The sequence below is a fragment of the Onychomys torridus genome, chromosome 9 (assembly GCF_903995425.1).
Source record: "Onychomys torridus chromosome 9, mOncTor1.1, whole genome shotgun sequence".
Classification (NCBI taxonomy): Eukaryota; Metazoa; Chordata; class Mammalia; order Rodentia; family Cricetidae; genus Onychomys; species Onychomys torridus.
The window spans coordinates 104,711,823-104,738,788 of record NC_050451.1 but is presented as its reverse complement, the minus strand read 5'-3'; the positions used below and the strand labels follow the sequence as shown (position 1 = coordinate 104,738,788).

The following is a 26,966-nucleotide window of genomic DNA, read 5'->3' as shown; positions in this document are numbered from 1 at the left end:
GGAGAGTATCTTACTCAAACAGATCTTCCTAGTATTTATATTGGTACATTAGGTTTAAAAAAAAAAAATGCCCAAAGTGATAAAAAATCTACTGCCATTTATCTTGGAAATTATATTCCACAAAGAACCTCTTTTACTTGCATGATGAATCATCCTTCATCAATCTTCTTAACAAAGAGAGATACAGAGCATAATTTTTTTTTTAAAGAAACACACATTTTAAAACATAATAGGATAAGGGAATTTTCAATTTGAGGGATGCCAGTGAGAATGGAGAATTTTTATTTACACAAAAGATAAGTAAAATTCCTTCTAATGAACAGAATTAATAGATACACAACTACACTTAGGATACTTGGGACTTGAACAAAACATAGTAATAGAGTCCTTTTGGAAAGAAGAAAACATGAAGGAGTGGAGAAAGTAACTCCGAAGTACAGAATTTATCACGAACTGGACACAGCAACCTCAAAAACGAAATAAGATTAAAGCAAAGATTCACAATTCAGTCACCTTAAGGTGGCCCCTAACACCTAAAAATATACCTAGTGTGTCAGTCATAGTAGTTATCTGAATTATATTCACTTGCCTGTTAAACAAGGTATGAGTTCGCCTTCATGACTTGTTACAAGACATGAGAACCAACCCTAAGTAGCTGTGCCTCAGAAAGGGAACGAAGTGTAAGAAGAAACAGTGTTCAGATGCAAATTTTACTTTACTATTATATTGTTCAGATATGTGCATAATCATAAATGTTTTATGCTCACTTTTAAAAATAAACTAAAAAAGCCAATAGACAAAAATATGAATGGCCCAAGTAAATCTTTGATAGATGAAAAGAGTCCAGGAATGATGATATGGAAAAGAATGAGTTGATAACTAGCCATGATGTAGAGTAAAGACTAATAAAAAAATATAGTGGTCAATAACCTAAGCAAAGTGAGTAAATCTGAGTGAGAAAGCAATAATCTCTAGAAGATGAATTTCTAGCCCCCTTGGTAACTTCTTGAAATCTATGAGGGTGCTATTGGTTAGCAAGTGCTGGGACCAGAGACTCAGAACATCCTGTAATATGCAAGATATCTTCACATAATGAAGAGTTATCTCATACAAAATGCAAAAGCCATCCACACTAAACACACTATGAGCCTTTCTCTTCATTTATGCTGATGCTCACTTTGGCCTTAATTATCCTGCAGTAAGATAATTCAAGTGCAACTTCCAGGACTCATAAAACTCCCACCTGTGAGGGGGATGACTTCAATATTAACTAAATCATGACCTAAGCCTTCAGGTTTTGTTGTTGTTGTTCAATGTACAAGACACAGCAAGGAATTTATTTCCACTGAAACTAGTACCTATTCAGGAAACCATTCTGAGAGACACAGTGAAGACACTTTCTACACATCTCAACAACATATTCTATTCCTTCATATAGGGAAAGGTAAAGCTTTCCATATTTTAGCCCAGTTTTTCCCAATAAATTCACAAATGATTATTTGCAGACAAATCTCATATTTTGAGTTTTAGGAGATAATATAAATTCCAATTAGAGATAAACATGGATTCAAATACAGAACATAAGTTTTTATGTAGTAATTGCTCACAGAAACAGAAAGAGGAAGAAAGTTTGCAGACAACTGACAACCTTGCTTTCAATAGATTTAATAGCAAATTAAAATGAATTAATTTACATGAAATAGAAAAGCCTAAAGGGTCTGTTGTTTGTTTGTTTAAACATAGTTATCACCACTTTTATCCACTCATGACTTAACTTCTTGCCAACAATGGCCAGTTTGCTGACTTTCACTTTATTATACTAGTACCGAAAGGTTGACTACATACCATAAATTTTCTTGCTTATAATTAGGATTAGAATCAGAAGGGGAAGTTATTATCCTGTGGATAGTTATGTTTACTGCAAAACCTGGTGAACCTCATGCCTGAGTTTCCATGGACTGGGTTATTAAGTAAAATAAACAACTCTTCAAGACCTACTTTTAGCTAAAAGGTCTCAAGGTCCAAATTTTAATATAGGTCAACAAGAAAGAAAATGTTAAGTGATTTTACCCAAGATAACTCATGTAAAGTTTTCTCCAATACTTAGGGCCACAGAGACCCAACACTGTCACTTTTTTGTCATTGACCTACATATGGTATGAAAGATTACAGCCTGAGTTCAAACTGAAGTCTCTAACTGTCCATATAGTCCTAGAATTTATAAACTGTCCATACAAATTGCACATATCTGGCTATGTCATGAGGGAACTTCTCTATACTTCAAATGTTTTTAAAATACTAATTTTTCAATTAGTAAATACAGAGTAACTGACATGTCTCAGATTTGAATGGTTTATAAATTCTGACCATTGACTGGGTCAATTTCAAAATTATGTGAACTTTTCATCTTGAGCCATATTTTTAGCAAATATAAACCAACAAAGCAATCACTGTCGACTAATGCAAATTATTTTGTTTTGCATATATGAAATATAGTACACAAAAATATTATAGAGAATATGCTAGAGTTTTCTGGTGTAGTATATAATATATTTTAAAATGTCATAGATGAGTGGCTGTGCATTTATATGTCTATAGGAATGTGATTTTATGTCTTTAGATATTTAGTGAAGCTGTTAACATGAACTTAAATAAGAAACAAATATTTCTGCTATCACAGTGGTACAGAAAATGAAATTTCATAGGAATCGTGCAAGAGAAAAGAAACTGCCTATTAGTTTGGTACGGTTGTAAATATCAATGTACAAATAAGACATTCTTTCCAAAACCTTTACATTTATTTCTTTTATGTGTATGAGGGTTTTAATTGTTATGTATATGTGTAGTCCATGTATGTGCCTTATTTCCTTGGCAGTCAGAAGAGGTTGTCTGACTTCTTAGAATTGGAATTAGCAGTTATAGATAGTCATGAGCTTCTATAGGGCAACATGTGCTCTTAACCATTGAGCCATCTCTCCAGCCCCCCAAAATCATTACTGTTCAAGAAGTGATTGCCATCATTCTATATTTTCCAAAGCTTTGCACTCTTAAGTCTATGGTTCCAAACAGAATATCTGTTTCTTTTGTCTTGGAAGCGGCAAATCTTTTGCCACTAATATCAAGGATAAACATTTATATATTTGAAAATGTAAACCAACGTTTCTTAATTACTCTTACCTAACATGATGAGCTTAGCTATTTAAGCACTTATCATTCATGGTATTAGTTGCACATCTTAAAGCTTGAAGTATTTCATGGGAATTGCTGTCTTCATGTGCAGATCTTTGCATGGCACACAGATTATTCCATAATGGATTTGTAGTGCCTTTGATAAACTCCCACTTGAGGACACAAAGGCCCTGAGATGATTACTAAACTGGCCAGGAGCAGAGCCAAGATGTTAATCCAGGTCTTCTGACATTAAGCGCCTTTCTTTACATAATCGTTGTCTCTCTAATTAGGTCTCGGTCTATTAATGAGACTGAAACATCTCTATCTTCCTCTCTGGAATTGATTTTTGTTCTTGGTAAATGACAGTAGCATCAATGAACAAGTGTGAGAGGATAAATATGGACAAGGCCCACCATGAAGAGGAAAGTCTTGCTCCTTGAATACTTCAACTGTCGAATTGAATACATTATGCCAGCAATCACAGGACATAGTGTCCCAATCAAAAGCCATTCCCATGAAGGCAGCATTACTTCCTCCCATCCCTATATAACCTGGGCAATGGTCAAAATGAAGAAGTGATGCTATAGAATGAGAAGAATATGAATTCCAGAACAGCAACAGCTATAATTGAGGTGGGTAGGGGTGTCTTTGTCCCTGGGTATAAAGGTACTGGCTGCCAAAGCCTGAGAACATGACTTCAATCCATTGGGTCCCACCTGGAAGAAGGGGAGAACCAACTCCTGCAGGCTGTCATCTGACCTTCACAGGTGTATTATGGAACAAACACACAAAGTAAATAAATGTAATAAATTTAAAAGCAGAATGCAAAAGTATAAAACAGAGAAAAGATGGAGTTAGAGACTTACTCTATCAACATTAATGAGATGTGAACATTAGAAATGTTTTTGTGATCTGGGATATTTGTGTTTACTATTTAATTTTTCCTTCACTTTTATTTTCTGTGTCATTTTGTTGTTGTGCCTGCATACATGTACATACACCACTCACCATGTGCATGCAGTGCTTATAGGGGCCAGAAGACATCATCACAACCCCTGGAACAGGAGTAATAGATGGTTGTGAAGTACCACATGGGTTGTGGGGATCGAACCAGGGTCCTCTGGAAGAGCAGACAGTTATCATAACTGCTGAGTGATCCCTTCAGCTCCTGTGATATTTATTTTTAATCATACTAGTGAGACAAAATGCAGGATTTCTCCTATGACATTTCCATATGTGCAAATACTGTGTGCCATATTCACATAAAAACTGTTTAAATGAATCTCACCTGTTAATCTGCAACTCAGAAAATCTCATCCAGTCTCATCTTTTCCTTTTCCTTTTTGTTCTTATCTAAGATTCTGAGAATTGCTTCTTGAGTGTTTTGCCTAGTGAGACAACTGGTAGGGAAAGCTAACAGTATCCTCTGCCTTCCAGAGAAGCTTAGAATCTTACACACAACTGGATGTATTTATTCCACCAATGACATCTGATCTCCTTCCCCAGAGGCAGCAGACATTACACAGCACTTCCATCTCAGAAGCACACTTCCTAGAACTGTGCAGGGGATCCTCTGACTTCTCTGTTTTCACTGCAATTCAGACTCTATGGATTGGAGTGAAAAGTCGGCACTTACAAATACCATATGGATTGGAAACGGTTAGCTGCATATATGGGTCCATTATTCCCACTGTCAGCTCTGAGTAAAATCAACAAAATATGTTCCGTCCACAGTGAACACAAAGAAATATCTTCCAGATAACCTGCATGGTGAAGGAAAGTCCAACTCAAAGGCACACATATGGAAGGCCCTTGAAGTGTGCAAAGAGAGTGAGTGTGTGTGTGTGTGGGGGGGGGTATTCAGAGGAAGAGAGGAGAAGAGGGAAGAATGGAATGAAAGATGAGAGGAGGGAGGAAAGATAGAAGGAGGGAGGATGGAAAGTGAAGAGGTGGGAATGAAACAGGGAGAGGGAGAGAGAGGGAAGGAAGGAGAAAGGAGGGGAGGAAGGGAAGGAGGAGACATGAGAAAAAGAGGGGTAGGAAAGGTATAGAGAGCTCTAACAATCTCTCCGCACTTCTGAAGTCCCAAGTGTGGCTCACAGTCCAGCTTCAAAAATTCCACCAGTGAGAAGTGAAATAAGCCAGGCCCCACCTGAGAAGCTGTAGCAGATCACAGCTATTATCAAGATGCTGAGAGATGCAGAGCAGTGAGGACTGAAAAGTGTGACCATTTACTGCTCAACTCCAAACTCAAGTGCATAACTCACCTTATCCAAAATGGAATGTCATCTAAAACTGTTGAGACACCACCCCTCAACTACACTCATGCTATCTTTCTCTTTCCGAATCCCTCATGGGGCACATGACACTGAGAACGCACTACCCTGCATTATGCTCACACTAGCAGAAACCTGGGCTCTTGGAGGACAAGAACCATCTCTGACTTGCTCCCAGCTCATCGCTAATGAGTACTAGCTAGTAGGACTGTGTGGTGGATAACAAAGAGGTGCAGTCCCGTAGACAGTGCACAAGTCCATGTCTCTCCTTTCTCACTGCATGGCCAGTGTACATGAGGTCACCTCTTCTCAGAACATGTCAAACATCACTGGTTCCAGAACACAAGTCTGATGTTCTTCTCCCACACACTCCAGTCATCTCAACACTTTAAGAATTCCCTTAAGCTTCAGAGCTTAAGACTGGCCATTGTCCACTTTGTAGATGTTGTCGCTCACTAACTCACTGTCCTGCTCTCTGCCCCAATCTCAGTCCTTCTTGACTAAGCATAAACCAACTTAGTTTTTATTGTTTATCTGCAATTCCTCAGGCCAGCAAGGCATGAATTAAATCCTAACTGCTTAAAGCACAAGGTAACACATCCAATTTCCATTTCCTCAAAGCAAGATCAGGACTTAAAACACTGACATTAATTATGAACTTTAACATAAATGCAACAATCACCAGGTGAAGAATAGAATATTTTTAAATTTTACATATAGTTGTATAAAAGTATATATGCATATATAAATCATTTTCAATGCCTTAACATTTCTACATGAAGGAACTAGTTGAAATTTTTTGGTGTTGTATCCAAATATGTCAAAACATATATTGCCCCAACATTCCTAGGAAGGAAAATCTGTTAGGACTCCTAAGAGCTTGCTTAGTCTTACAGAAGAAACTTGTGTCTGAAATGTGTGTATTTATATGTGTGTATGATTTATGTGTGATATATACAGTCATGTGTTTGTGTGTATGTACATGGATGGATATGCATCCCTGTACGTACACACAGAAGCCAAAGGAAGACTTCAGCGTCCTGTTCCATAATTCTCTCACATTATTCACTTGAGACAGGGTCTGTCACCAAACCTGGAGCGAGGCAGCTGGCAGCCAGCAAGCTCCAAAGATCCTTCTGTGTCTGGCATCCACAGCACTGGATCACAGGTACATGTGGCTGTGGACAGCTTTTAATCCCTGGTGATGAATATTTGAGAAAACAATCATACCATTGAGTCATCTCCCCAGGCCCTATGTATATCAATTTTTTAATTGCCATTACTGAGCATAGATGTTTCTAACACATTTTTGTAGCTATTACTATAGAAATGTTGTTGCTAGTTCCAGCAGAGTCTTAAAAATAAATGCCACTTTTGATCCCTAGTGCAGAAATCTAAAAACAGCATCAAATAAAGAGCAGCTATTCAAGCTGTATACACTGTGGATGTCTATATGTTTAGCTCTAAAACCCAAATCTAAATTTATACATTTAAATATCTTTTGCCTCTGCCCTATACTACACTATTACATGGAACCTGTCTGCATGAAATCTCCACATTCTCCAATACTGATTCACCCCAGCTCAGCTCTACTGTGGTGGGAACCGCTACCTCTTTGATCCTATGACACTTCAAAAATGCACAATAATAGTTACACTGAAACATTCATCCACATATTTATCTTGCATCATACTCTAGGTACTCAAGTATAGAGTCTATGTTGTCTACATACTTTCATCTCAGATACCTGAAATGGAAAAGGAAATCTCTGGCCACTGAAAAGATGCTATGAAGAGCATTGAACTATAGCACTGCTGAGGAAGAGAACATTCTAAGCCCTAAGTACTCTTACTCTGTGGAGAACAGACGTGTCTGGGCTATGAGATGAAGCCCATTGAGCCATAGTCTGGACAGAACTGGGACCTGGAAATGTATGACAGTTATAGACAGGTAACCATGGCAGAGCTGTGAAAGGGAAAAGTCTCAGAAAAGAGTGAGCTGTGAGGGACGATGTCAGAGAAAAAAGGGAAGAAACAGAGGAAAATGGCACCCCAAACTATTGGGAACACACTTGGTAAGATAAACATACACATCCCCACATGCAGACACAAACACACACCCAACACATTGTCCTCTTATATAGTAAATTTCACCCTAAAGTGCCCTAGATGGTGTTGCCATAGTTCTCTTACCATATAGTGGTTAGTACAGACAGCAAGGATTTTCAAATTTTTCTGGCAAGTTCACATTTTCATTTCTATTCAATGTAATCATAAAACTTAGAATTTAGGCCTCGTGTTTTGTCATCTTATTCAAGCACATGCCTTAGCTTTGCTGTATGTTATGAAATAAGCCAAGTTGCAATGGACAGAAAAGAGGGGAAGGAAGGAAAGCCAAGAGTGAAGGGAGAGGAGGAGGAGGGCCGTGGTGGAGAGAGTAGGGGAAACACGATGCTTTTAGACGTGCCCCACAGAGTCCACATGGGTACTCCTCTCGCCAGAAGCTGAAATGAGCTAAAAATTTTAGGTGAAAGATCAGTGAGATGTGGTATGTGATGGTCTAGCCTGCTCACAGTGAGGGATACCAGGAGTCACAGTTGAGTGTCGCAATTGATTTTATCTGAGAAACAGTCTATTCTGCATAATTGTCTACAAGAAAAGGAAAATTTCCCTCTTGTGAAAAACATTATTGAACATAATGTATAGAAAGAAAATACTTTCTAAGGGTCCATTTTAGGTACCCAAATCCCTGATTCTCTGACTCTTCTGTTCATTTACAAATGAACATGCTAAAGTGCATGACTTAATTGAAGTTTCAAAAGCAGTTTATATGACTCTGGAACAAGAAGGTATTTTCAGTTACACTGGACACTATCCAGAGAACAGTATAAGATCAGAGCCTCCAAACCCAAGAAATAAGAAAGAAGGTGAACGTTTCATTTCAACCAAGCCTAGTCATTGAAGACAGAAAATTAGCAAGCCCTCCCATGATGTGATTGGGAGAACATGAGATTGTGGGATACAGTACTTCTCAACCAGTTCACACAGGTGACCTCATCCTAGTTTAAACAGAATGTCCATTATAAGCACAAATTATCACCCCATGAAACCTTATCAGACTAGATGCTGACCTGGAAATTAACAATCAAGCATATTATGGACAAAAATGTAAATGAACCCTTTGCTTATAACCAGCATGATGCTGATTAGAGAAAAGAAAAAAACCACTGTAATTTTTGAAATTGCTATTGTTAAAATAGAAATTAGCTGAGCTGGCGATGAGAAATACATACTCTACCTGTCTTTCAAAATCATTTATTTGCCTGCTGTGAAGATTTGTGGATAAATATCAATTCTTACTTGTAAAGCTGAATAAGAAAGTAAGGGATTTGGTTTGACAGGTAAATAAACTGGTAATCAATAAATTGTTAGAAGTTATGATAGGAGTTCTAAAATATGTCATCAAAATTGTATCATCTTAAATATTACAAAAAGGCTACTTTTGACAACATATTATTTGTCTCCTAATAGGAAATATTCAGTTTCTTGAAAACAAATAAATCATCCTATATAAGTTACTAGGGGGTTGTTGCATGCTAGGCATGTTTTTTATAATGAGTCAAATTCTACATTGTTAGACTCTGTTTTTATACAATTTTGTATTTTTCCCAAGCTTATGTATTATCTCTTTTTTTTGCATTGCTCAAACTCTTCTAAATTTCTCAAGCACTAAAACCATCTTGGGTTCAGATTTTATATAACCAAAGACATACATACATATTCCTAAAACTCCTAATTATTTTCTTCTAGTTTGGAATGACTGTTCTCAAGACCCATCAAATACTGCAGGTGATTTTGTAAAATTCTGTTTTCCATAGGGCTGTCAAGGTATCCTATGTCATTTCTATCCTTAATCTTTACATAGAGGACATTCATTATTTTCATTTAAAGACATGGGAATCTGATATTAACACATAGGGTTTTGAAATTCCATGATAAGGGTCTTTCTGTAATTTCATTGTGCACTGGGAATGTGTATGATCCTGTCTTGTGGTTGTGGGTCATTTAAAAAAAAATAACTTTGAGAAGTTCTTTAATATCATTTGTTCTTTTCTAAAAACACTATCAACTGGAAATTCCATGGCCCACATATTTTGTAGAATATTTTCTTAATGTTCAAACTTATGTTGTTTCATTTCAGTATTTTCAGTTATTATGTGATCCCTCTTCTTCCCCAATTACTCTGGTTTTAATGTCATCACATTCTTTAATGAAGTGCAGTTTCTTCTGTTTCTCTAAGTTAATCTTCTTTCTTGTTTATTTAAATGTTTTCTTCTCTGTTCTATTGTTTTAGATTCTCCAAGTTCCTTTTCGGTAGACTTTTCTTCCTTGTTAATGTGGCCTATTTATTTCTGGTGCATACTGCAATTACTCAGCGATCATGGAATATACTTAAGAATGAGTAAATAAAGACCCTGAGAAGTCTGTATGGCTACATCTTGTCAACCAATGGTTTTCATAACAAAGTAAACCAGTCTTCAATAGGGACCCGACCCTTCAAACACAAATACCTCTAGATCTTGTCTCTGGCCAGTTTAGTCAGAAAAGAAGCTTCCGCTAATCTGCTTAGAGAGGGAAAGGTTGATGCCACAGATCTTTCTCCTCTCCTTGATGAGAGCCCTCACTGTGTGTATGAAGACTTGACTCTAAGCTGCTCATAGTATTTCCATGTCTGCAGTCTCTTTAGTTCAATGTCTCCAAAGTAACAAGTCTCACCTGAGGACAAAGGAACTCACCAAGGCTCTGATATGTCATGTGGGGGATGGGGACCTGCAGAAAACATACCCTCCTTTAGATGCTCAGCCAGATCCCCTGCTTTTTTTCATGTTTCACTCTCAGCTTCTGAGATATCTAATTCCACAAATTTCTATTCTCTGCATGGTTCAAAAACATAAACACGCTTACAACTTGTGGATGTTTCCTTCTGAAAGCACACCATAGACAACTTCCTCTGCCTCCAACACCTCACCAACTTGCCAACACACACACACACACACACACACACACACACACACACACACACACAAAGACTCCCCCTTCCAATTTAGATTATTTGGAAATCTGTGGTATTTTAACTCATTATTTTATCTTCTGTAAATATTTGCTTTTAACTTTCTCTTTAATGAGTTATTCACAAGTGTATGGAGACAAAAACATTTACAATGTTCTTATCTTAAACTGAAATCTATCATTTATTGTTTAATCTGTCTTACTTGTAATCAACATATTACTTGATTATGTATCAACTATAGCCTAAATAATGATGTTCCCAGTGATTTTATTCTGTGTGGATTTTATTAGGGAAATGAATCCTATTCATCATATTTCTTACTCTCTTAATTTAAAATAAGGATTTGTTGCTTGTGGTATTACTTTTGGTTATTGCCTCTATTTTATACATCAGTATCAAACAACTAAAGCCAACCAACAGCAACAAAAATATTTGTCATGTAATATATTTATGAACAGTTCAGCAACCCAAGAAGATTCCTATGATTTCCTTAGTTATATGGGGAGTCTCAAATGAGATTCTCTATTGTGTGCCCACTTTATATAGTTCCCATTGGAGACTAAACCCATCCATCATCTATATATACAGAGTGCCACTCTATCTCTTAAATCATCCAACAGAAATGCCCTTGCTAGTCTCTTCTTGTAAAGTTGCAATGTCATATAATGATAGTTGAACTTACTGAGGGAAAAAGGTATGTCTGATTCAATAAGCCATGACTATGATGAAAAGCAGAAAGAGCCAATGGCTTTCTTGGTTGCTTCCCATTCCTCCTGTATCCTCCACACCTTCATTACAAATCCTTTAGAGTGTACTAAGAGAGCAGATGTGCTTAGAACGGCCACAAGAGTGCGCAAAGAAAGTGATGCAAACTTTAGAACAAGAAGAAACGAATTTCACATCCATTGACAATCCTAATAAAACCAAGTGAGAATTTACCATGATCCAGTCAGCTTTCTGTTGAAATCAATAAAAAAGTAAATGCAAGGGTCATGGTGAGTCAGCTTTGATTCTTCAGAGATCTTCCTTCCTTCAGATTAAAAGCTTTCATAAACTCAACTCAAAAGAAAAAGAAAGAAACAGAAAACAAAGTAGAAGACAAAAAATCTCTCAGAAAAACTTTGGGTTCTGCATAATAAAAGAATTCATGTTAAGTATACACTGGCTGAAAGCACACTATAATTTTAAATTATAGACTGATTATTAAAAAAGTTAACAGAACCTTGAGTAATATATACAAAAGCAAGGAGACATCTAGACAATCATAGAAGAATCATTTTCCTAAATTTTCTGGCCATAAAGACTAATAATAAGTAATATTTTTCTTCTCAGAGAAACATTGTAATGACCAATGAGTTGGTCAAACATTTTCAATTATGATGGCTGCTTAGGCAGAGTTAAGTGACCTGGTACGTGCACATTCCAATTTTAATGGAAAAATTCTAATAAGGATTTTTTAAATTATAATTTGATCTCTAAATGCCAGGCTACATGTAAAGGAGGCCATGAATGTTTTGTAAGACAGCCAATTTAATAGCACAAAGGATGAGAGCAGAAACTACCTGCCCCATTGCATTGCTAAACTGTCCCTAGCATTTATAAGACAGGTAGGTCTACATTCTTGGAAGCACTGCCACAATTATTGACTTGCTAATGAGAATAGCTCAAAGCATTAACATAGCTTGCCCCTCACATGCTGATCAAACAGTGACAACTTACGCAGTAAGTGTATCCACTGCAGAAATTAAATGAAAACAAGGTATGACACCTTCTCTGAAAAGCAAAATACCCTGAAGTAGATGCTGAGCAATGAAATGAGAATGGATGCCATGCATTCCTGATAAGTATCTTAGGTTCCATTTGTTAAATTTGGAGAAGAGGCTTATGTGCTGTTATTTATCTATGTAAAATATTATAATGCTAGGCTTTCAAGGATGCCTGGCCAATATGTGTAAATGCCCAGCATGTAATGAGCTCTGAGGAAATGCTTCAGTGGCTTAGCTATTATTAAGTTAATATTGAAGGAAGTACTCTGAAAGTTGCTGCTCTGGAAGGCAGGTAGTGGTTTTAATAGTGAATGTGCCAACACAGAAGCTGATTATTTTGTTCTATCCTCACCAGCATGTTCATGCATCACGCCTAGCAATACTTACTAAACTGCATGTAGACACTTTTCATGGGTCCCTTTCCAACATTTGACAGTGAGCTACTAGAGGTCTAGAAAACATGAACTATGAGTCATCTATGGGACCTACATATGTGGCGTGGCCTATGAAATGAACACCACTAATGGATACTGGCATGCACCTACTTACTTGCTAGGAAACCCAGGAAAGAACACTGATTTTATTTCTATATCTGCATGATGGGCTATCCTGAAACTCTTGTGTTTAAAATGGACCAGATCATGAATAAAAACTAGTTGTCACTCAAACAGCATGGTTAGTCAACTAGAGATTGCAGCCTAGAACACTTTGCTAAAGAGGATTCTAATAAAGTAATGGCTTTATCTAGACCTCATATGTGACACCCTGTGCATTCAGATGGTAAACCAAGTGCAGTGCTAATCCAAGCTCAGCTGTCATCACTAAAGAAGATTCCCTGTAAAAAATATCACAGGAACTGATATTAAACCAAATACAGCCCACAGACAAATGACAACCAATTCTGTGTTTTCTTTTTATATATGTACACATACTAGGTGGGGCACCAGGAAATCAATGTCTGCCAAAATAGCACACATACATAAGACATCAAAGAAGTGTTTTCAAATATAATGATAAGCAGAAGCAGAAGGGACAAGATCCTTGTTGTTTTTAGTAATATTTGATCAAGGCCATAGCAAAATAAACACAAGAAAACTTATTTTCCAAATAATATTCTAACAATTATTTTATGGAACATGACTTTTCAAAGTTCCCTAACTGCTGATAATATATATGCTTTTTGTAGTGAAATGATATAAAAATTTATTAAGAATGTGAATAATTAATGTATGATTTCAAAGTCTAAAATTACATAGACAAAAGTCTCTTTAAAATATAGCTTAGCTGATCACAAAATTATTAAAAATAGAGTCTTGTCTATTTGAATGTCTAGGTATAAATTTAAATAGAAAATAATTTACTAATTATAAAAATACAATAGCTAAAGTGTATAATCACAAATATATATGTCAAAGTCTGAGGACCAATGACAGAATACTTTCTATATTCATTTTCTCCCATTTTCCATGGTTTCTGAAAAAAATAGGACTAAGATTAAAACAACTGTCTATAAAATGGCCATATATCCATTCTTTCCTGCAAAAGAAAACAATGAGTTTTTATAAAATATCATAGAGGAAAACAACATGTTTTTAAAATATTAAAATTGGAGTTTAAAGCTATATAATACTCTGATATTTAAATTCTATAATACCAAATAACTTGTTCTTTTTTTTAAGAAGTTGTGAAACATAGGTCAAGGTACGTAAAGTAGAGAATGTAGGATGCATAAGCCGAGAACTCCAGTATGTCAAGTGATGATATCACATTACATTCGGGAGTTCTGTTGAATGTGTGGATCACCACAGCTGCTCTTCACAGAAGAGAATAAAACACGCACATCTATGCAGACAGCAGGCATGTCGTCAGTTTATTTCACCGCTGTAACCCGTTTCACATGTGAAACTATATTAGATCATCATAATGTGTACCTTAAGTATACATAGTAGAATTATTTTTTATAAATGTCTATGTCAAGAAAACAAACACCCAAGAAAAAATAGCAAAATATCCTAATGAGAACCTCATCAAAGGAACAAAAAACAGTAGTAAGTGCACAGAAAAATAAACTCAGGCAAATTCACATTAATACTGTTAAAGTCCTAGCATATATCAAAAACCATGAAGTTAAAAAGAATAATCATATTAAGAGTGTATGAAGATAAAGAGAAATCAAACGTTCATATGAGAATAGCTTAATCAAACAGTAAGGTGACTTTTAAAATGTTTGGCAGTTTCTTAAAAGTCTGAAAAAAATTCATATACAATACAGCTATTGTATCCTATACTTTCAATGAAAAGAAAAGTTATGTCACACAAAGACTTGCATGGAAATATTCATAGCAGCTTTACCCATGGCTGCATCACAGTAGAAACAACCCAAGCCTTTGCCAAAAGGAGAATGGAGAAGCGCACTGTGGACATAACCAACAGCGGAATGCTACCCAGCAATGAAATGATTGAACTGCTGATACACACAACTGAATTCTACAACAAACATGATTATTAAAACAATACACATGGTGAGTAATTCCACTTACATAAAATGCTAAAAAGTGCAAACCCAACTATAGTGGCAAAAGAAGACTGAGGATTGTCTTGGGTAGAGAGGAGCAGGAGTCCACAAGAAAGCTGGGGATGATAGATGTGTCCTCTATCAGTCTTATGACACTGGTGTCCTAGATGCATGCACATGTCAAGTCACATCTATTTATGTTTCAGTACACAACAATTGTTTCTCAGCTGTTAAGACAGACCTCCAAAGCATTTATAATTATTTGAAATAATTTCCCTTTTGTCTGACCCATACCTCTAAGACAACCAAACCAGGAAGTTCCCTTAATCATCTTCTAAACTACCATGTGTGGCCTTAAATTTGGGGCATTAATACTCTTATTTCTTCCACTATCACAAGGGTCTAGTTTCTCATCAGCCTTGGGCCTAAGCAAAGGGAAAATCAATTTAGCCACATAATTCTTAGACTCACAGTCCACTTGCAGGCTAACCCTTCTCTATGAGATGACTTAGTGTACAGCATAAAAGCCAGTCTCTTCATTCTTCAAGGCACAACTATGCACAACCTCCTGGATTCCATCAGGCCAGGTTTCCTGGATTCCACTGAAGCATTAATCTAATTCATTTTTTATTAATAAAAAATCAGGAGTCAAATATTGGGAAAAGAACCTGAAAGATTAAAGAACCAGGAGCAGCCGCCAGTTGCTTCCTACCTCTTTCATTTCTCCATTCAAAAAAGGCCGAGATCCTCTTTCAGCCCTGCTTTACCACTTTCTGCCTCCTCTCTCTACAGTCCTCCAAACCTCTATGGTCAGCTAGTGGCTAGCTCCACCCTCTGACTCAAAGGAAACTTTATTTGTCAGAACATAATCAAAATATCACACAGTATTCCACGTCCCCCAACACCAGATGCATTCAAGTCCATCTACTTGCTCTCAATAGTAGCTACAGGTCTAGGAGACTCAGTGTCTCCAGCTTCCCAGTCCAAATATTACCAAAAACAAGCCTGGAAACTGAGACCCCCCCCCCATGCTGCCACTCAAACTGAAGGGGCAGCAGTCACAAGGATATGGCATGGAATTGCTAGGAGCCATGTTTGTCGTCCCAGCCTGCTCACCTGTTCCTAATATTTAACTCTATCAGGTGTTGTAAATGCTATTCAGGAACTGCTTAAATCCTGTTCACTTTCAAAGCATCTATTTGGCTGCTTCCATGCTCCCCCCGACCACCACCACCTTAGGATTTGTTTTTCCAGATGAGAATCTTTCAGCAGGGCTGGGTCTGAAAATCATGTCACCTACCTATAAAATGCCATTGATCATTTATGAAAATACTAGGACTAGAAAAAAAAAATAGAGCAAGAAAACCAGAAGAGTTTTCACTTGCTTCCTCTATACTAATTAAGCTTATGATTATAAAACAACCAAGACTAACATAAAGACAACTATTGCATCTGTGCCAAACAAATACTGATAAGCATCCATTCAAAGAAATGAAGTGTGGGCTGTGTACAAAAAAGTTCCTACTGTATACTGCTGGTTGGAAAGCCTGTTGAGGAACAATAATAATACTGTAAAACCCCATTGTTTGTATGATTCCTAAAGAAGACAAGGTTCTATTAAGTGCGTATGACTAAGAAAATATTTACATCACTTCCACTGGAGTGAATGAGAAAGTTACCACACTGAAGTGCCTGGGAACATATTAGTTACTCAATAAAAGCATTCTCCAAAGTCTAAACACACTGCAGATTGGGGTGAGAAAGAGCACATTCTAAGTCATGTCACATGCTTCCCACCATAGTCACACTCTAAAGTGATCTCAAATATCCCACCAATATGCAGTGAAATTGGTGAAAACTACTTCTCCTCACAAAAAAAAGAAGTATACAAATGTTGGTAGCTGCTGCCATTCAAACAACGCATGGCTTTGATCCATCTGCAGAAAAGAAACATTACTTTATTTCTGCAAACTACACCATTTTTCAACTATGAACACTTTATTGTTTATTAGCTTTGTTTTTGTGTTTGGTAGGTTTGGAGTTGTTTTCATTCTTATGCTTTGCCAAATAAATGATCCTAGGAGCTGCTACCCTAAGAACACAACAGCAAAGCCTGTGACAGATAAGCAAGCATGTGGATATTTCAAATTATGTTTACTGAGTTCTAAAAAACGAGACATCCAAAATCCAGTTAACATGTGCTGAGAACATCCTATCGAAATGCTAACTTCATTACTTAAAACACATTGTTACCACATTAAATATGAAAATGGGACCTCTCTAATATCTCCTTTTATTATCACCTTATAATAGGATTATGGACTAGATTGCATTATTAACTACATGGCAAAAATCATTTCAGTAGGGTTTACAGAGCCAAATAGGATATCATTAAAGTCGAATTAAGCCATCCATTGGCTACATGAATCTACCCGGGCACAATAGACCTTAAAAAAGGTGGAATCCCAAACTGGCCTGAAAAGGGACTAATGAGTTTCTGCTGTGTTCTGAATTAGTCAAGATGCTCCACTAAGCAATTATTTTTCATAATCTGGCTGTGCTATTTCCAATAAAGTCCCTTCAATAAATAGCTCACTATAGGTTGTTGACTTGAGGCTCTGAAACTGGTTGTCAAATTAGAGAAGAAAATTATATGTTTTATTTTTTAAAAAAATTTATTCATTTAACATAGGAAACATAGATTCCCCCCCACCATCCCTCATCCCGCTCCTGTGGGAGTCCAGTTAAAGAGAAGGAAGAGGGATTATATGAGCAGGGAGTGGGGTTGTCAAGATCATGATGGGGAAACCTGTAGAGACAACCAATCCAAGCTTGTAGGAACTCATGAACTTTGGACCGACAGCTGTGGAACCTGCATGGGACCAGACTAGGCCCTCTGCATACAGGAGACAGCTGTGAAGCTTGGTCTATTTGAGGGGGGCCCCTGGCAGTGGGATCAGGATCTATTCCTGGTACACGAGCTGGCTTTTTAGAGCCCATTATCTATGGTGGGACACCTGGCACAACCTTCATGCAGAGGGAGGAGCTTCGTCCTGCCTCAACTGAAAACTATTTAAAGAAATACGAACAGCACAGCCTTGTCAACATGACCACCAAGCAATGTGAAATTATATCAAGTGTTGGTAAGAAAGAAGAAAAACGAGGATGTGAACTAAGCTCCAGAGCTATAAAAAAGTAAGGAGAGGAGCTGAGAGGTTGTTCAGCAGCTCAGACTCTCGCTGAGTTTCCAGAGGATCCAAACTTGATTCCCATCAGCCATGTTAGGTAGCTCACAACCATCTTCAGCTACAGCTCCAGGGAATTCAGCACCTTCTTCTGGCATCCAGGGATGCTTACTGTATGCATTCGGTAGACACCCCCACACAAAGACACACAGACATACACATAAATTTCACAAATTAAAAAATACAATAAAAGAATAACAAATACAACTAAATAAACCAGTGAAATCTAATGTTTCAATTTTTTAATAATAAAAATGTAAAGAAAAAAGGCCCTTAGCATAGAAAGCAACAGGTATACTCTCTCTCTCTCTCTCTCTCTCTCTCTCTCTCTCTCTCTCTCTCACACACACACACACACACACACACACACACACACACACACAGTATAAAAAATTGACTAAGAATAAGGCCTTTGTCTCAATACCACATATGAGGTATATATGATGTATGTACCATATTCTCAGGAACTATTGAAAATTTGAAAGAAATAATGGCAGAATCTGCTGCAGAATGAAAAGCACTAAAAAATCAATTTCAACAAAAGAAAATAATTCAAAATTACTGAGAGAAAAATGACTATTTTTCAGAAGACTCTGAGAGTCTAGTTTGGTAATACTTTCTGAAGCACTGCCAATTCCACCTGAGACAGATGTGAAATAACTATGCACTTTGGTTGCCCACATACTTTCTCTGCCAAAGGAACTTTCAGAATGAGTTATACTGACCATGCACTATTAATAAAAATTCTACATAACTTTCCTTAAATCCTGTATTCTATTATAACACTCTTTTTCTTTTTAGGTTGACTTTCTCTTTTTAACTATAGATCAGGAGCTAAGATTATTTTCGCCTCACTACCCCTCAAAGATTCTTCCAACCTAGGAACTATGAAGAGTTCACTGGCATCCGAGCAAGCTGTCCATGAGGCTTGCCCTGGAAGCTTTGGCTGGCCTGGAGCTGGCGGCGCTGACACCTGTCAGGGCCTCATCCACAACCCAGCACCAATAGGAGACAGAAAGCACAACTATGCACACCACCACTGCTGTTCACTCTCTTTACAGACAGATTAAGCCTCCTGATGTCTATCCATCCCAGGAATTGCAAAGTAACCCGAGGGCATTTGAAGAAAGTATAGTTTAACTATAGTGATCACAATAGATGAAGTGGTAAGGGAGAGCTTAGAAAGTATTCTTACATGGCTGGTAGAAGAAGACATGAGTGGTGCTGTCCTGGCTAGAGATCACAGGGGATATACAAAACCTGTGTTTGAAGGGGAAGTGCCTCCCTCCATGACTGAAGATAAGTCATGACTTACAAATAGTAACTGGAGGACTGGGTGAACATCTGGATACCAGTGGTACCCAAATAGCTCAGGATTATCATAAGAAACTGCTGGTTTCTTTGGTGAAAACTGATGGATGGTTACACAAGTAACCATATCTCATTCCTTGAAAAGGGTTATCTGAAACTCAAAACCCTGCAGAAGGAAAAGCTATGAGGGTGTCTTCCATAAACACAAGGAAGACTGCTGCCTGGTCTCCATGATGCCTTATCCTGAAGAGCAAGGCTTCAGGGCTATGGGAAAGGTTCTGGCTTGCTTCTTCAGGCAGAAAGGGAGCAGTCACACTTAAGGAGAACCAACACTTGGTGTTACACCTCAAATGATAATCTTAGGTAGTATAGCCTATTGCACATCTGATCAGTACAATGTCTCAATGAAAACATAAGGTGTAAAAACATTTTACATTTGTAAAAACTGTTCAAGAAAATAGTAGCTTTTCAGTACATTAATACTTAGTCCAAGAATACAAGTCGAAGACAGCTGCTAGGGCAGATGGAGGCAAGTGAGATATTAGTTATTTAAACAACAAATGCTGCATAATCATCAGTCTGATGATGTATTACATTAGTAAACAATACCTGTTAAAAGACAACAACAAAGTAGAGGGTTTTTTTTTTTTTTTCATTTGTTTTGCATTTCTGAAAATTTTACTGTATAATAAAAGTATAGGGAAAAGTTTTTGTTTTTTGTTTTGTTTTGTTTTGTTTTAAAAACATACAATAGTTTTCAAATCGAGAAAACCATGTACAGCATTTTCATTTGTAAAAATGACTAAAGGACCTTCAAAAATCTTACAGCAAAGAAGGCAGCAGCAGAGCGAAGAATGCCTGGTAGTTCTGTTATCCAGTAGTGAACATTTGTGGGACCCACTTAACTACAGCAACCAGAAATGTCGCTGTTGTCATTTCCAAAGAACCCCGGGGCAATTCAGGATTTGTGTACTTCATTGAAATGGACAGACTAGCATCTTCAACTAGAAAACAGTCAGCCACAATGCTGAGGGGGACAATGGAGAAGAAAGGAAGGAGGAGGATTGAGGTTGAGGTCCTTGACTGGAAGAGCCATGAGCTAATGTTTCCAGTGTGGTTGTGCATCTCTGACTGAGCATTTAAGGACACACCCATGCAGTAGGCTGAAGCTATCTTCTTTTTGGTACAGGTAGTAGTGTCTAGGGAAAGCCTGGTATTCATTTACAACTGGAAACCTAAATGTGAGTTCTATGAGACTATAGAAAATGGTCACTCACAGTGTGACAAATGATCCCTAGAAACCCAAGAGTCACTTATCAATATTAGCAATTAATTCACCCACAAACAGCCATTCTCATAATGTGCTGAGGACAGTAGTGATCCTGTGTGTCACTTCCAAAGAATTAGATGCTTCTCATGAATTACATATTACAATCAATATAAGCTAAGTGTGACTGCCAAGGGCAAGGCTAGAATTATCTATTCTGGGATTTACATCCAAGTAAGGGTCATAAAGGAACAGTAGTGACAGCACCATGTAATAGTATCCAGGGCATTTTGCCTCTGTGTGTATTTTCTTAAGCTGTGCCATCATAAAGATAATTATAGCTTGCTGTGTTTCTAAATATTTTCCCAAGTAATACATTTCCTGCATGACTATATTATGGTAAAGAAATATAAACTTTAAATTGTCTAAACCAATTATAGTTTATATACTATAAATTATGTTATTAAAATAAAGGTATCATTAAAGTAGGTATTTATATGTAAATATATCATGTTTTTACATTAATGTGTTATGCTAACAATATGTTTTCAAACAGGATTGACATATGGTCCTGTTAGTATCAGTCACTCAAAATGAGAAAAATGTGAATGGGTGGATCAACAGGAAAAGCAGTAGTGGTGAGCACCCTGAGATTCATGCTTCTAGTCTGACAATAAAGTAGACGTTACTGAAGTCACTTGACATTAACATATAAAATGTTGACTATACTCTTCTAAACCACAATAGTCGGCATCTTTAAATTCTTCTTTAAAGAAGTGCATTACTTATGTTGTGACTAAAAAATCACTTTTTTGTAATTTGTTTGGATGTTCTATAGTTTTCTCAAAAGAGATGAAGATGCCCCAGAAGGAGGAGCTCACTAAGCCCAATTACTTCCTACTTCACTGTTTTAGTGTCTCTTTTGTTCACAACTGCCCCTATTCCTTACATGCTCATTAAATCAGGTACCCTGAGAAAGAATGAAACAGTGGTCCCCCAGGAGAGCATGGTCGGGGTAGCTACTGGCTGTGAATGGAGCTCTTGCCGAGTGTGCTCAAGACCTAGTGAAGAGAGATTTAAAGAGGATTATGCATCATCGTACTTATTACAATGACTGGCTTCTTTGTACTTTGCATATTTTTCAATCTACAATGTTCATTCACATTTCTTTTTTATTTTTGAAATTATAATAATTACAACATTTTCCTCTTTCCTCCATCCTAGCACTCCTATATACTCCTCTTTTCTCTTTTTCTTTTCATTAATTGTTGTGACGTAAATATATGCTTATGTAGCTACATATAAATTCCTAAAAATATGAGTAACATTATTAGTATTTCTAATGGAAATAAACCAAATACATGTGAAATATAGTAGTACAAGTACCATCCTGCTATTTCTTAAGTCAAATGCCATAAAATAAGATTGTGTGTGGAGTCTTAAGTCCTATTCATATACCAAAGTATTAGAAATTAAATTCTGTATGGATGTGAATTTGGTTGAGGAATTTCACCCAGTGTCAGAGCACTACTATGAACCAATTAGCAAGGATATAAAATCCTAGTAAGTTAGGCCCTCAAATCAGCTTCCTAATTTGTCTCTTCATTATCTGGTTTTGTTTTGTTGAATGTTTTTACAAAACAAGGTCCCACTGTGTAGCTCTGACTTCCTGGAACTCACTACATAGAGGAGGCTGTCCTTGAACTCAAAGTGATTCGCTTTCTTCTGCCTCCCAAGTGCTGGGACTAAAAGCATATCCACCAATCCCAGATCCATTATCTTTTTTCAAGTAATCTTTTTCTTCATCTCTAAGTAGGCAAATAAAATTCTATGTATGTTCCACATTAAATTAAATTATGGTTGAGATATATAAATATAGATATATAGAGAGAGGAATGATTAAATTTTGCTGATAAATATATGCCTTAACTCACATAGTTACTTTGCAGTGAGTATACTTTAGACCCACTCTTAACATTTTTCAAGAATACAATGTATTCCATTAGCTATAGCTACCATGCTGTATACTACATTTCAACCATAACTGCTGCTATAAAATTCTCATGACTCTCTGCAGTTGATTAGGGTTAAGCCTAGTTTATAATATTTATACAAAGGATTTTATACAATGTATTCAAACATAACTCATACTGAGTTAGTATGATAGTCTTTAATAATGAAAACACATCAAACTTTATCTGTGTTCGCTCATGCATAGCTACTGAAGATTTTAGTTAGTATAATTTCTTATAATGACTAAGTTCCTGACACATTTGTAAACTTTATTCTTTGCACACCTAATGACTACTGATAAAACTTTGTAAATGGTTAAAATTACAAAGCAATGACTTATTAAATCATATATCCCATTTGATTCATGGTAAAATATCAATTATTTAAACAGCCATACATCTATTAATGTATAGTTGCCAAATCACAGTAAGAGTGCCTGATTCCCTTTTTAGCAGGAGGATTTGTGATGACCAGGCAGCTGGAAGACTGTGATGCCAGCTGTATCCTGAATTATACTTCTACTACAGAGAGAAATGTGCAATGTTACATTAAAATGTGTCCTGTTACATCTTTTTCTCCAATTCAGAATATTTTAATTAGGTATAAGCAAAACCCTACAACTGGCTATCAAAGGAAGCTAGAATACTTCTCTCACTGGCAAGATTTTAAGGTAGACAAGAAATAAAAAATAAAATTTCAGCAAGTATTTATAGAGCAGATTGTAACAACAATGATCTTCTAGGCTTCTTTGAGACTCTTGGAAGCACCACAAGCAAAAAGGAGAGACAAGGCATGCAGTGTACATCACTGGAACTGGGAGTTAGGTGCTAAATAAACACATCTCAGTAGTAAAATAAATATACACTGTGGGGAAAATACAAAATAAGAATGCATGCTATAAGGCTCCCAGGGGTTCTCAAACATTCATACTATTCTGATACATAGTTTCAAAAGAGAGATGGAATGCATGTTAGGATGAGATGCCTGTTAATATTGTGGCTGGAGGTATTTACTTTCCTTTAATACTAAATAAATTATATGCTCTTTCCGTCTCCGGCCGCCATAGGGAGAGGAGCCGCCGCCATGTCTGCGCCTCTGCAATGGATGGTCGTTTAGAACTGCTCCAGTTTCCTCATCAAGAGGAATAAGCAGACGTACAGCACTGAACCCAACAATCTGAAGGCCCGCAACTCCTTCCGCTACAACGGGCTGATTCACCGCAAGACTGTGGGAGTGGAGCCCGCCGCCCACGGCAAAGGAGTCGTGGTATTCATGAACTGAAGATCGGGTCAGCAAAAACCAGCCACTTCTTATGCAAGGACCACCATGATCTGCACATGGCTGCCATCCGCAGGGCATGTGCCATCTTTCGAAGCCAAAAGCCCGTGGTGGTGAAGAGGAAACGGACCTGTCCCACCAAGAGCTCCTGAGCCCTACACCCCAGAAGCAATAAAGAGTCCACTGACTTTTTCAACGATCAAAAAAAAAAAAATTATATTATTTTGTAACATAATTTTGTTTGACTATAAAAGAAACTAATTTAGGTGAAATTTTAGATCAGTCACTTAATGGAATATTTGACAACTTTCTTACCATATTTACCCATCATAATTGGTTATCCTCTGTGAATTATTTTCTAGGAAAACAGGTTATCTAATATGCGGAAGCAGGTGAATACATGTTCATTCTGAGGGGATTCAAGATCTAAGTTAATAGTGAACAAAGAAAGCTGTCTTTGATTTAATTCTTGCTGTTAGCTAACCACTCAGAGCCATCACCTTTAATCCTAACATTTGGCTTCATTTCTGATCTCTTCATTCCTGACCATTAGTTTTCCTACTTCAATCTTTCACCATGAAATCATATTCTGTTTGATATTCTGGTTGCACTATGCACTCTAACCAGGAGTCTGAATAACAGTTATCAAAATGTGAATGTTTGGGTCCCCGTGCATGATTAGCATAACCAGAGTGTTATGAAACCTAGGAATTAATATTCTTTTTCACAGCTTGCACTGATTATACTAACCCTATATTCATTTCCCCAGGAAATAGCACATTTCATGACCACCCCCTCTTTTGGTATAATCTGTACTTTCTGGTCTTTGGTTTTAATATTTTATTTTCTAATATAGCTTAGTGCATATGGGATGCAGAACGTTGATTGCCTGATAAGCACATTTCAAAAAATATGAGAAAAAAATAAAAACAAGTCTCGAAAGTAGATTGCTTGATAAAGTCATTTAGGAAATATGAGAAAACTGAAATCAAATCTGGAGTGCTTTTCCATATGAAAAGCAATCTGAGAAGTTTGGGAGAATAAAGCTGTTAAGTCATTCATAACACATCTGTGAAGTCCTGATATAAGACAATGTATCTTGAGGAAGAGAATGTGCAGGAGAAAAAACCATCTAGGAGGAAAAAAGATGTGAGAAAGCAGAGAAAGCTTCTCTGCCTCAGCGGCTCCTGGCTCTCAAGGACAGTCATGGTTTTTGTGTAGACATCAGAAAATGATGGAGGTCTCAGTCCCTTCCCTAACTCTGTCATCTGAGAGCACTGACCTCACTCTTCTGAGGGACCTGCTTCACAATAACCAGCGTTCCTGCTCTGTTTCCTAACTACACATGGTCCTAGTACAGCAGCCAATAAAAGACTTATCAGTGTGGCCAAGAGAGCCTGTGTTCAGTCTGCACTGTTCAGCAAAACCACCAGGACAGACTTAGAAAACACACAGTGCCTTGTCCTCTTCTAGAGGTACAGGTTAATAGCCTCACCTGATTCCACATGGCAGACTGTTGTTTAGTATGTGTTGTTTGTCTTATGCTGTAACTTCAGCATACCTTATTTGAATCTTGGCCTCTATCACCCTCTCCAAACACATGACTTCAATTAAGAAGTGGAATGATACTGTTGTCAAACAGAGGAGTCTGTGGCTGGGAAGAGAGGCTGAAGAATGGGATAAGAAAGTAGCATGGGGGTCCCAGCCAGCACACAAGCAGAAGATTGATTGTAGAAGATCATACTTTGTAATAACAAAGATTCATTCCTTGGCCAAACTATGGTCAATCACTTTTAAGCTCTCTTGTTAGCTAACCCCTGTCAATGGCCTGTTGAATCTAGTTTATCTAGAACCCCTACCCATCACTTCTGATTTCTTTTGAGGTTCTAAGTACCTTTATATCCACTGGCCCCCATCACTGTGCATTTTAGTTATGAATTCTCATCTGTTTTTGCAGTATACAGAATTGAACACAGTGTTATGCTGTTCTCTCTGATATCACAGTTTGAATAAATCTGTCTTTCTGCTCCTAACATGAGCCAGAATAATTACTCAATAACAGTTCCTCTGATCTCCAAAACATGCTCAAAAGTTTGGGAACTCAAATCATAAGAGATATCTACATATGGAGCAAGAAACTCTTCAAATCAAAGAGAAAAGGCAACAGACCAGACCTGGGCAAATGTGGGAAAATCCAGAGAGATTTGCAAGAAAACTTGGTCTCTGTGAAAGTCAGAACAAGTACCTTAAAATAATGGCTAAAGCTGCCATTTACCAACACAGAAGCCTGCAAGAATTCTCTAGATAGTCTGCTTTTGATTGTACTGACTGAGGCTCACTCACATATGCATTATTTTTAGCCATGGTGGCAGTGGTTACTGACTTCAGAATAAGTTCCCTTTCACGTGAATTCTAGAATTTCCTCCAATGGTATGAGATGTTTTCCTCTGTGATTCTTAAAAGTTACCTATCCATTGGGAAAACTATAGTTATTGAACTATATATTTATAGCCTGCTTAATTTTTATTTTTAATCTTTTCTTGATATATGTATTTACAAGAACCTATCTCAGAAATAGTTTAAGTCAATGATTTCTTATACTTAAAACCAAGACATAAGTCATGCATGAGAGCTCACTGGCTCTGTGTGCTAGGGGAAGCTTCATAGTAATAGAACCAGAAACTACGTGATGTCAAAACTTAGGCTTTTCCTAACACAACACTGTGTCTCCTTCTCACCAAATTCTAACCCTTGACCACAGTAGCAAGCAACAGGCTGGGTGCTGGCCTGAGTAAGTTACTTTCTTCAATTCCTGCCAGTTGTTCCAGCTACACTAAAAGGCAGATTCCAATGACAGACATGTTGAACTCTTGAATTCCATTCCACATTTTGCCTTCCTAGTTTGCTAAAAAATTCTCTAACCCTGCAAAGAAAATAATGTATATTTTGGACATTTAACTTCATATAAATCAAATTATTCTTCTGATACTTTAAACTATCCATAATAAATAACCCCAATACATCATTTCACTATACTCTCCACTGAAAAAAATT

General features: G+C 37.1%; 1 protein-coding gene and 1 pseudogene across 2 annotated transcripts in view; one reads left to right on the top strand and one right to left on the bottom strand.

Moving 5' to 3' along the window:
• Gpc6 (glypican 6) overlaps positions 1 to 26,966 on the bottom strand; it is a 1,076,942-nt gene that overhangs the window by 993,155 nt on the left and 56,821 nt on the right. The window lies entirely within an intron of this gene.
• LOC118591474 lies at positions 23,718 to 24,109 on the top strand (annotated as a pseudogene).